The sequence below is a fragment of the Mustelus asterias genome, unplaced genomic scaffold, assembly GCF_964213995.1.
Source record: "Mustelus asterias unplaced genomic scaffold, sMusAst1.hap1.1 HAP1_SCAFFOLD_76, whole genome shotgun sequence".
Taxonomy (NCBI): Eukaryota; Metazoa; Chordata; class Chondrichthyes; order Carcharhiniformes; family Triakidae; genus Mustelus; species Mustelus asterias.
Window position 1 is genome coordinate 323,600 of NW_027590135.1, and position 12,011 is coordinate 335,610.

Below are 12,011 nucleotides of genomic sequence, written 5' to 3' on the forward strand. Positions count from 1 at the left end.
CTGCACCCACAAAGCCACCAGCTCTACCGTCTCGAAGGACAGCGGCAGCAGATACATGGGAGCACCAGCATTGCAAACACCCCCCTTCCCTCCCACCCCGCTCCAAGCCACTCAACGTCCTGACTTGGAAATACATCATAGCTTCTTCACTGTCGCAGTGGCAAAATCCTGAAAGACTGTTAGGCTAACAGCACTGTGGCTGTACCGACACCAAGGGACTGCAGCAGTTGATGAAAGCAGCGAACCACCATCTTCTTAAGTTCAGTTAGGGATTGGCAATGAGTGCTGGCTTTCTGTAGCAGAGTAGCGCAGGGGAAGGGTGCTGGGCCCATAGCTCAGAGGTCGATGGGTTGAAACCATTCTCTGCTACTTCCTATCAACAATGATAACAAACTCACTTAACGACAATTCTGCAACATTTACGTGGAATATGCAGGCAGGTATTTGCATCGGCTCGTCTTCCCTGTTATAAGCCTCAAACCAGTTTGCTATGCACACAAGCTGTAGATACTGTGAACATGCGCCAGGATATATTACTGACCGAGGTAATGGTGCACAGGGCACAATTTCAGAATTTGTGGACAATGTGAAACTTGGAAGCATTGTGAACTGTGAGGAGGGGAGTGTAAAACTTCAGAAAAGGATCTAGACAAGTTGACGGAATGAGTGGACAAGTTACAGATGAAATTCAAAGCTGAGAATTGTGAAGTGATTCATTCTGGTAGGAAGATTATAGAGAGACAATGAAAAGTAAAAGGGAAACAGTTCCAAAGTATCTAATCCATTTCATTAGTGAGGTTTCTCAGTCCTACAACTCTAAATGAGGTGCAACAGTACAACTCTAAAATAACACCAAATTACTGCGGATGCTGTCATCTGAAACCAAAAGAGAAAATGTTGGAAAATCTCTGCCGGTCTGGCAGCATCTGTAAGGAGTGAAATGAGCTCATGTTTCGAGTCCAGATGACCCTTTGACAAAGTGTCATCTGGGCTGGTTTACTGCCAACTGGTAACTTCCTCAAAGTCAATAATAATCCATTCAAAATATCAGCATATGTGTTTTACAATCATAATTACTCATTTGAATCAATTACTGCATCTCACATTGCTTCTTGTTCATAAACGTATTTAAAAGTTATTTAAGTGAATGCGAGTTTTATCAGTGCCTTAATGTCCACTGGTTTAACAATCTTACCACCCCATCAGGGGTTCCACTTATAGGTATTAAATGTCATGAGACGTCTGGACAGCGTGAACAGGGACAAACTGTTCCCACTCATGGAATGATGAAGAATGAGAGAGAACAGTTTGAACATCATGAACAAGGGAAGGAATAGGAACACGAGGAAAACATTTTTCACACAGTGAGTGCTTAATGTGTGGAATTCATTGCCGGAGAATGTGGCGGAGGCAGATTCAATTGAAACGTTCCAAAGGAATTAGACTGTTATCTGAAAAGGAAGAATGTGCAGGGTTACAGGGAGAAGGCGGAGATGTTCATTTTCTGTCACAACTTCTCATTCATCACTCATCACTGAATCGAGTGGGAACTGTTCTCTTGTCATTTCTAAACAAGGAGAAGTGCAGCAATGATTAAATGGCAAGAGAGTTGGTGGGGAATCAGAAGTCTAACGAGCGAGTTAAAAAAAAAACAAATATGTGTCGAAAAGGATGTGAGGATGGCAGAGGGACGAAATCTGAAATAAAAACAGAAAATGCTAGAAACTTCAGCAGGTCTGGCGACATCTATCGAGAGAGAAACAGAGTTAATAATTCGAGTCTGCAGGACTCTTCTTCAGAGCTGAAGAGAGGTTGAAATGTGACGGATTTTAAAATGCTGAAGAGAATTCGGAGCACAATCGGGATTATCCATTAAAGCAATTAGAAAAGCAAATGGCATGTTTGTTTTTATTGCAAGTGGATTGGAGTAGATGAAGAAAGATGTCTTGCTGCAATTGTACAGGATTTTATGGAGACCACATCTGCAATACTGTGTACAGCTATTGTCTCCACATTTGAGAAAGAATAGAACTTGAGTTGGAGGCAGTACAGACCAGGTTCACTAGATTGCCCCCCAGAATGAGGAAGTTGTTCTATGATGAGAGGCTGAGTGAATTAGGCTGAGAGACCCTGGAGTTCAGAAGAATGTATAGACGCTGAGTGAATGATTCCATTGCTGTCCTCTGGGCAGACGAGTGTAAAAGTAAAGTAAAGTTAAAGTAAAGTTTATTAGTCACAAGTAAGGCTTACATTAACACTGCAATGAAGTTACTGTGAAATTCCCCTAGTCGCCACACTCCGGCGCCTGTTCGGATCAATGCACCTAACTAGATGAAGTTCAATGCAGAGAAGTGTGAGTTGATTCATTTTGAGAGTGTGGAGAAATAAAGGGAGAAACTCTTAAGGAAAGTCAGGAACAGAGGGATCTCAGTTTCTAAGTACAAAGGTCATTGAAGGTGGTTGGGCATGTTGAGAAAGCAAGTAATAAAGCAAATGGCATCCTATGTTTTATTGGAGGATTGAATACATGAGTAAGAAGGTCATGTTGAGCTTTTAAATACACGAGATAGGCCTCACCTGGAGCACTGCATCCAGTTCTGGACACCATACTTGAAGAAGGTTGCAAAGGCATTGGAGACAGTGCAAAGGATATTCACATGAATGATTCTATTGATAAAGATTTGTAGCTATGAAGATAGAATTGAGAGCTTGGGTATTTTTCTTTTGGGAAAGGAGTCTGAGCGGAACTGAAGAGGGACAGGTAGCATTGAGGAAGCAGGTGTTCTGCAGAAGGGCTTAGACAGGTCTGGAGAGTGGGCAGAGAAGTGGCAGATGGAATACAATGTGGAAAACTGTGAAGTTATGCACTTTGGAAGGAGGAATGGAGATATAGACTACTTTCTAAATTGTGAAATGCTTAGAAAATCAGAAGAACAAAGGGACTTGGGAGTCATTGTTCAAGAGTCTCTTAAGGTTAACGTACAAGTTCAGTCGGCAGTTAGGAAGCTAAATGCAATGTCGAGAGGGCTAGAATACAAGAGCACAGATGTACTTCTGAGGCTGGCAAAGGCTCTGATCAGATCTCGTTTGGAGTATTGCGAGCAGTTTGGGCCCCATATCTAAGGAAAGATGTGCTGGCCATGGAAAGGGTCCAGAGGAGGTTCACAAGAATGATCCATGGAATGAAGAGCATGTTGTATGAAGAATGGTTGAGGACTCTGGGAGTGTTCACGTTGGAGTTTAGAAGGATGATCTTATTGAAACTTACAGGATACTGCGAAGCCTGGCTAGAATGGACGTGGACATGGCGGCACGGTAGCGCAGTGGTTAGCACTGCTGCTTCACAGCTCCAGGGTCCCGGGTTCGATTCCCAGCTTGGGTCACTGTCTGTGTGGAGTTTGCACGTTCTCCTCGTGTCTGCGTGGGTTTCCTCCGGGTGCTCCGGTTTCCTCCCACAGTCCAAAGATGTGCGGGTTAGGTTGATTGGCCAGGTTAAAAAAAAAAATTGCCCCTTGAAATCCTAAAAAAATGCGTAGGTTAGAGGGATTAGCGGGTAAATATGTGGGGGTAGGGCCTGGGTGGGATTGTGGTCGGTGCAGACTCGATGGGCCGAATGGCCTCCTTCTGCACTGTAGGGTTTCTATGATTCTTCTATGAGGATGTTTCCACCAATAGGAAGCTGGTGACAAAATATATACTAGTAGGAATAACTAGTACCAGAGGGCACAACCTCAGACTAAAGGGACGATCCTTTAAAACAGAGATGAGGAGAAATTTCTTCAGCCAGAGAGCGGTGAATCTATGCCGCAGAAGGCTGTGGAGGCTAGGTCATTGAATGTTTTTAATACAGAGATAGATTCTTGATTAATAAGGGGATCAGGTGTTATGGGGAAAAGACAGGAGAATGGGATGAGAAAAATATATGTTTGAATGGTGGAGCAGATGGGCCAAGTGGCCTAATACTGCTCCTGTGTCTTATGGTCTTATGGAAGAGAAAGAAGGGTGGCACAATGGTTCGCACTGCTGCTGCGGAATGACAGGGACCCAGGTTCAATTCAGGCCTTGGGTGACTGTACGTATTTTCCACATTTTCTCTGTGTCCACATGGCTTTCCTCTGAGTGTTCTGGTTTCCCCCCACATTCCATTGATAGTGTAAGTGGATTTACCATGCTAAATTTCCCCTTATATGTCCCAGTATGTTTAGATTAGGAGGATTAACAGGGTAAATATGTGAGGTTGTGTGGATAGGTCAGAGAATCAGTGCAGACTCAATGGGCCGAATGGCCACCTTCTGCACTGTAGGGATTCTATAATAGAGTTTTTCATGTTCGATTCAAGAGTTCATCAAGAAGCAGGGGAAAAAATTCAAAATAAGTGTTAAAACAGCACCGATTCAGTGCCTAATGTACACATCTTTGGAAACTAAAGGAACATTTAACATGGTCAATCCACCTAACCTGCACATCTTTGAACCAGAGCACCCAGAGGAAACCCACGGGGAGAATGTACAAAATTTGTACAGTCACCAAAGGGCAGAAGCAAGCCCAGGTCTCTGGGGCTGTGAGGCGAGGGAGTGGAATTAGATGGAACACTGTTTCAATAACGCAGTGTAGACTTGATGTGCCAAATGGGCTGTAGTGCATTGTAAAGATTCTGTGCGTTGGGAATCTAAAACATGATCCTATTGAATGGAGCAGCAGGCTTGAGGGGCCATGTGGTCCACTTCTGATCCGATTTATTGTGCTGCTGGGTCCAGAAAGCTGCTAATTGATTTCTCATATCAGAATTTACTCCAAATACCATTAATGCATCAACCCTGTGCTCAGTGACAAACACTGACTCTTGATTAAGCAATGTCTCAATTTTAATTTTCTTATCCGTGTTTCCAAATCCCTCCATGTCCTGAGCTCTTCCTCCCTTTTATCACCTTCAGCCCAACAATCCTCTGAGATATCTGAGCTCCTCTGAATCTGCCCTCGTGAGCATCCCTGATTTGATTCACTCCCGAAGATACACAAGGCAAACACACCCGGCCGTCCCATCGTATCGGGCAATGGGGCCCTGTGCGAGAACCTCTCCGGCTATGTCGAGGGCATCCTGAAACCCATTGTACAAAGAACCCCCAGCTTTTGTCGCGACACGACGGACTTCCTACAGAAACTCGGCACACATGGAGCAGTTGAACCAGGAGCGCTCCTCGTCACAATGGATGTCTCGGCACTCTACACCAGCATCCCCCATGACGATGGCATTGCTGCAACGGCCTCAGTGCTCAGCGCCAACAACTGCCAGTTTCCAGATGCAATTTTACATCTCATCCGCTTCATCCTGGATCACAATATCTTCACCTTCAACAACCAGTTCTTCATCCAGACACACGGAACAGCCATGGGGACCAAATTCGCATCTCAATATGCCAACATCTTCATGCACAGGTTCGAACAAGACTTCTTCACCGCACGGGACCCTCAACCGATGCTATACACTAGATACATCGATGACATTTTCTTCCTTTGGACTCATGGTGAACAATCACTGAAACAACTCAGTTCCATCCCACCATCAGGCTCACCATAGACTACTCTCCGGAATCGGTTGCATTCTTGGACACACGCATCTCCATTAAGGACGGTCACCTCAGCACCTCACTGTACCGCAAGCCCACGGATAACCTCACGATGCTCCACTTCTCCAGCTTCCACCCTAAACACGTTAAAGAAGCCATCCCCTCCAGACAAGCCCTCCGTATACACAGGATCTGCTCGGATGAGGAGGATCGCAACAGACACCTCCAGACGCTGAAAGATGCCCTCATAAGAACAGGATATGGCGCTCGACTCATTGATCAACAGTTCTAACGCGCCACAGCGAAAAACCGCACCGACCTCCTCAGAAGACAAACACGGGACACAGTGGACAGAGTACCCTTCATTGTCCAGTACTTCCCCGGAGCGGAGAAGCTACGGCATCTCCTCCGGAGCCTTCAACATGTCATTGATGAAGACGAACATCTCGCCAAGGCCATCCCCACACCCCCATTTCTTGCCTTCAAACAACCGCACAACCTCAAACAGACCATTGTCCGCAGCAAACTACCCAGCCTTCAGGAGAACAGTGGGCATGACACCACACAACCCTGCCACAGCAACCTCTGCAAGACGTGCCGGATCATCGACACAGATGCCATCATCTCACGTGAGAACACCATCCACCAGGTACACGGTACATACTCTTGCAATTCGGCCAACGTTGTCTACCTGATACGCTGCAAGAAAGGATGTCCCGAGGCATGGTACATTGGGGAAACTATGCAGACGCTGCGACAACGGATGAATGAACACCGCTCGACAATCACCAGGCAAGACTGTTCTCTTCCTGTTGGGGAGCACTTCAGCGGTCACGGGCATTCGGCCTCTGATATTCGGGTAAGCGTTCTCCAAGGCGGCCTTCGCGACACACGACAGCTCAGAGTCGCTGAGCAGAAACTGATAGCCAAGTTCCGCACACACGAGGACGGCCTCAACCGGGATATTGGGTTCATGTCACACTATTTGTAACCCCCACAGTTGCCTAGACTTGCAGAGTTTCACTGGCTGTCTTGTCTGGAGACAATACACATCTTTTTAGCCTGTCTTGATGCTCTCTCCACTCACATTGTTTTGTTTCTTAAAGACTTGATTAGTTGTAAGTATTCGCATTCCAACCATTATACATGTAAATTGAGTTTGTGTCTTTATAAGCTGTGTTTGTGAACAGAATTCCCACTCACCTGAGGAAGGGGCTTAGAGCTCCGAAAGCTTGTGTGGCTTTTGCTACCAAATAAACCTGCTGGACTTTAACCTGGTGTTGTTAAACTTCTTACTGTGTTTACCCCAGTCCAACGCCGGCATCTCCACATCTTGATTCACTCCACCAGTGATGATCGTACTTTCAGCTCTCGATGTCTCAGCTCTGGAATTCCCTCTCTAAATGCACCTGCTTCTTGCTTGCTTTCCTCCCCGTTCATTTTTGTCGACTGTTCTCTTCATTTATTTCCTCCTATCTTTCCCGCGGGTTTCACTTTTTGCACCCTCTGACTTTCCGCAGTCCTTTTGCCGCTTTAACTGCCATCAACGAATTATAATTGTACAACTATAATTATCTGAACAGTTCAACTTTAAGGATTCTTTCCGCCTCCACCTCTCTCATCACTCATTGGTTTCATCAAATTAAATGACGCAATGACGCTGGGCTCTGAGTGACGCTGCGCGAAAGGCGCAGGAGCGGCACATTCCATTTGTTCAATGCATTGCGATTGGCTAAAGAAGATGTCAATCACATTGAGGGGCGTGTGTTTCCATCAGCACGGACTGTGATTGGTTACAATTGTCAGCGTCATTTTCAGTGTTCCCTCTGTTCAGCTGGATGGAGCTCACGGATTGGATAAAGTAGCTGTCACTCAGTGGGCGCAGAGCGGCCATTGGATAACCGCGATGCGTCAATTTCCGATTGGTTTTCCCAGCTGCCGGTCACAGGCCCATCAGACACCGCGCGGAGCGGCAGTAAATGTCCCGCCAGTGGCTTCAGTCCCCGGGCCCGGATCCTGAGCCCGCGGCGGGGCTCCGGATGGGGGAAGGGTTTCGGCAGCGGGAATCCCGTCCCGCCCGGCTGTGAATCCTGAGCTCAGGGTTTCCAATGGCGGCTTCCTGTGTAAACATGTCACGCTGCAGATCCCCGGGCTCAGCAGTGGCAGCGCTGCAAACCCCCTGGAGTCAGACCAATCAGCACAGAGACTGGGATCTTCCTCTCCCCTGTGTGTGGGGCTCAGTGCCACACCGGGTTCGAGGACCTCACACTGCATCGGCCAGGGAGAGATACTGGGATCTTCCTGTGCTCTGTATTGGGGGTGGCGCTTGGTTACTCTGATTGAATTTCCCACATTGTTTGGTTCTAATTTCAGCCTCTCTCTCTTACAGTCAGCCTGGGTGTTCCTGACTGAGCAGAATGGCCTGATCTCACCACACACATTGAGATGGAGGAGTTGCCACCTGGGACGAAGATGATTGAGAACTCCAGCCTTCTCTACACTCGTTTACTGAGGCCCAGCCCTTCATTCATCATTAGTTTCCCCAGGATGTCAGGTACATTAACATCTTCATCTGCTGTGAACACTGATCTGACAGTGGGAAGGTATTGGAGCATAATGGGGCAGTCAACCATGTCAAAGGTGTGGATAGGTTGAGAAGGATGAGCAGGGATTGTTCAGCTGGGTAAGACTGCACTTCCGATCTTATCTTTCTGGCCATATGCAGAATATCACCTGCAATGGTTTATCTTCCCACTTCTATTCTGTTACCACCCAAATCCCCCAAGGATCTTTCCTTGACTCTCTCCTATTTTTCATCTACACCTGACCCCTCAGTGACATTATCTAAAAACACAGCTTTCACATGTATGCTGATAACACCCAGCTCTACCTCACCGTCACCTCTCACAACCAATCCTCTGTTATTAAATTATGAGACACCTTCTCCGACCTCTGCTACTGACTAAGCAGAGAATTCCCCCAATTAAATATTTGGAAGACCAATATTCCCACCACAAATTCTGTTCCCAATCACTGACTCCATCTCTCCTACTGGTCAGTGTTCGAGGTTGAAACAAACCCTCATAATCTTGGCACCTCATTAGACTCGGAAATGAGATTCTGACCACATATCTGTTCCTTCACCAAGATCACCTCTGACCAGCTGTGTAACGTCACACATTGTTGATAATACCTCAACTCACCCGTACCTGAAACCCTCATCCATGCTTTTGTTACCTCAAGACTTGACAATTCAAACACACTCCTGCCCAGCAGATTTCCTTCCCTAAAGGACATTAGTAAACCAGATAGGGTTTTATGACGAGCGATCATTAGGTTTTTAATTGCAGATTCATATTGAGTTCAAATTTCACCACCTGCTGTGTTGGATTTTGAACGTGGGTCCCGAGGGCATTATCCAGAGTCTGTGGATCACTGGCCCATGACTCCACTGCCTCCCCTAAACAATGTCAGGACTGGAATTTGAATTCATGCCTCTCGAGGAGACTGTGACCTGAACGAAGCACCTTAGACGACTCGGCCATCCTGACACAGATTATGTATTTCACTCCTCTGCCATTTCCTTTTATTTCCCAGTCTCAATCTCTCAGTAGCTTATGTTCACTTTAGCCTCTCTCTTTGTTTTTATATATTTATAGAAGCTCTTCCTGTCTCTTTTTAAATGACTTGTTAATTTACGTTTGTAGTTCATCTTCTCCCACGTTAGTATTTTTTTGGTCATCATTCGTTGGTTTTTGAAACTTCCCCAATGCTCTGTCTTACCACTAATATATGAAACATCCTATGTTCTTCTTTCAGTTTGATGCAATCTTTAACTTCCTCGGTTAACCATGGTTGATTTATTCCCTTCCAGAATCCTTGTTTGTCACTGGTATGTATCTTTGTTGTGAGTCATAAACTATTTTCATAACGTATGTCATTGCTGAGCGATCGTCTTTTCTGCTAAACATCTTTTGCAGTCCAGTCTAGCCAACTCTGCTCTCATTCTTTTCCAATTACCCTTATTTAAGTTGAGCACAGTTGCCTCTGACTCAAGTTTGCACTCAAAACTGAATGCTAAATTCTACCATGTTACGGTCACTGTTTCCGAGCGGAGCTTTTACTCTGATTGTTTATGAAAGCTGTATCATTAACATTACAATATCCAAACTGGCCTGGTTTCTGCTTGGATCCATAAAGTATTCTTCTTGGAAACAGTGTCTAATACACTCTGAATTCTTCCTCATGGCTACCTCTGCCAAGTTGATTGTCCGAATCCACATGACGATTAAAGTCAGCCATGATTCATGTACTGCCTTTTTTCATATCCTCATTATCTCCTGATTCATTCCCCACCCTACAGTATAGCTACTGTCAGGGGGCTGATAGACTACTCCCACCAGTGTCTTCCTCTCCTTGTTATTTTTTCCCTTCACTCATTTGGATTCTACATTTTCTGATCCAAGATCATTTCTTGTTGTTGTCTTTATTCCATCTCATATTAACAAAGCTATTAGATATCCCCTCCCCAGAACTACCACCCTATTCCCCTTGCCCCTTTTAGATTAGTGACTGCCTCAGCTGCAGTCACTCCCTCCTGTCCCTGACCACTTTGCAAACCTGAAGATTCTATCAGTACCTGTCAGGATCCCATCCCCTTGCCAATTTAGTTTAAATCCATCCCAACAGCACTTCGCAAAGCTCCCCGTGAGGATGTTGGTGCCATTCCTGTTCAGATGTAATCTGTCCAACTTGTACAGGTCCCAGCTCAACCAGAAATGGTCCCAATGCCCCAGGAATCTAAAGCCCTCCCTCCTGTACCATCTCTCCAGCCATGCTGTCATCTGCTGTACCGATACTCATGAATGCATCTCCCCTGAAGGTGCTGACTCTGTCTGAGATCATTTCTACACCCACTGCTTCTTCTCACTCTTCCCCTGAAAGTGGTGTCTCTGGGTGCATTCAGTTCTGCACATTCGGGTTCCTTTATCTCATACATAGAAAGATGTTCCCTGGTCTTGAGTGTGTTGACTATGAGGAGAGGTTTGATAAATGAGGCTTATTTTCACTGAAAAGACAGAGGCTGAGGGGAGACCTGATAGAGGGTCTACAAAATTGTGAGAGGCATAGACAGGGTGGATAGTCAGAGACTTTCTCCCAGGGTGGAAGTGTCAACTGCAATGGGCCACATGTTCAAGGTGCAAGAAATTGCAAGAAACACAAAGTTGTGATAGTAGGGGATTTTAATTTTCCACACATAGATTGGGACTCGCATACTGTTAAATGTTTTGACGGGGTAGAGTTTGTAAAATGTGTTCAGGAGAATTTTCTACATCAGTATATAGAGGTGGCAACTAGAGAGGATGCAATATTGGATCTCCTATTTGGAAATGAGTTGGGGCAGGTGATGGATGTGAGTGTGAGGGAACACTTTGGATCCAGTGATCATAATGCCATTAGTTTCAACCTGATCATGGATAAGGATAGATCTGGTCCTCGGGTTGAAGTTCCGAACTGGAAAAAGGCCAAATTTGATGAAATGAGAAGGGATCTGGGAAATGTGGATTGGCACAGGCTGTTCTCTGGTAAGGATGTAAATGGAAAGTGGGAGGCCTTCAAAGGAGAAATTTTGAGAGTGCAGAGTTTGTATGTTCCTGTCAGGATTAAAGGCAAAGTAAATAGGAATAAGGAACCTTGGTTCTTGAGGGAGATTGTAACACTGATTAAGAGGAAGAGAGAGTTGTATGAAATGTACAGGCAGCAAGGAACAGATCAGATGCTCGAGGAGTATAAAAAGTGCAAGAAGCTACTTAAGAGGGAAATCAGGAGGGCTAAAAGTAGACATGAGGTTGCTTTGGCAGACAGAGTGAAGGAAAATCCAAAGAGCTTTTGTAGGTATGTTAGGAGCAAAAGGATAGTGAGGGATAAAATTGGTCCTCTTGAAGACCAGAGTGGTAGACTGTGTATGGAACCAAAAGAGATAGGGGAGATACTAAATGTTTTTTTTGCATCCGTATTTACTGAGGAAACGGGCATGGAGTCTACGGAAATGGGGCAAACAGGTAGGGAGGTCATGGAACCTTTACAGATTAAAGGGGAGGAGGTGCTCGCTGTCTTGAGGCAAATCAGAGTGGATAAATCCCCAGGACCGGACAGGGTATTCCCACGGACCTTGAGGGAAGCTAGTGTTGAACTTGCAGGGGTCCTGGCAGACATATTTAAAATGTCAGTATTCACGGGGGAGGTGCCGGATGATTGGAGGGTGGCTCATGTTGTTCTGTTGTTTAAAAAAGCTTCCAAAAGAAATCCGGGAAATTATAGGCCAGTAAGTTTGACGTCGGTGGTGGGCAAGTTATTGGAAGGTGTGATAAGGGATAGGATCTACAAATATTTGGATAGACAGGGACTTATTAGGGAGAGTCAACATGGCTTTGTGCGTGGTAG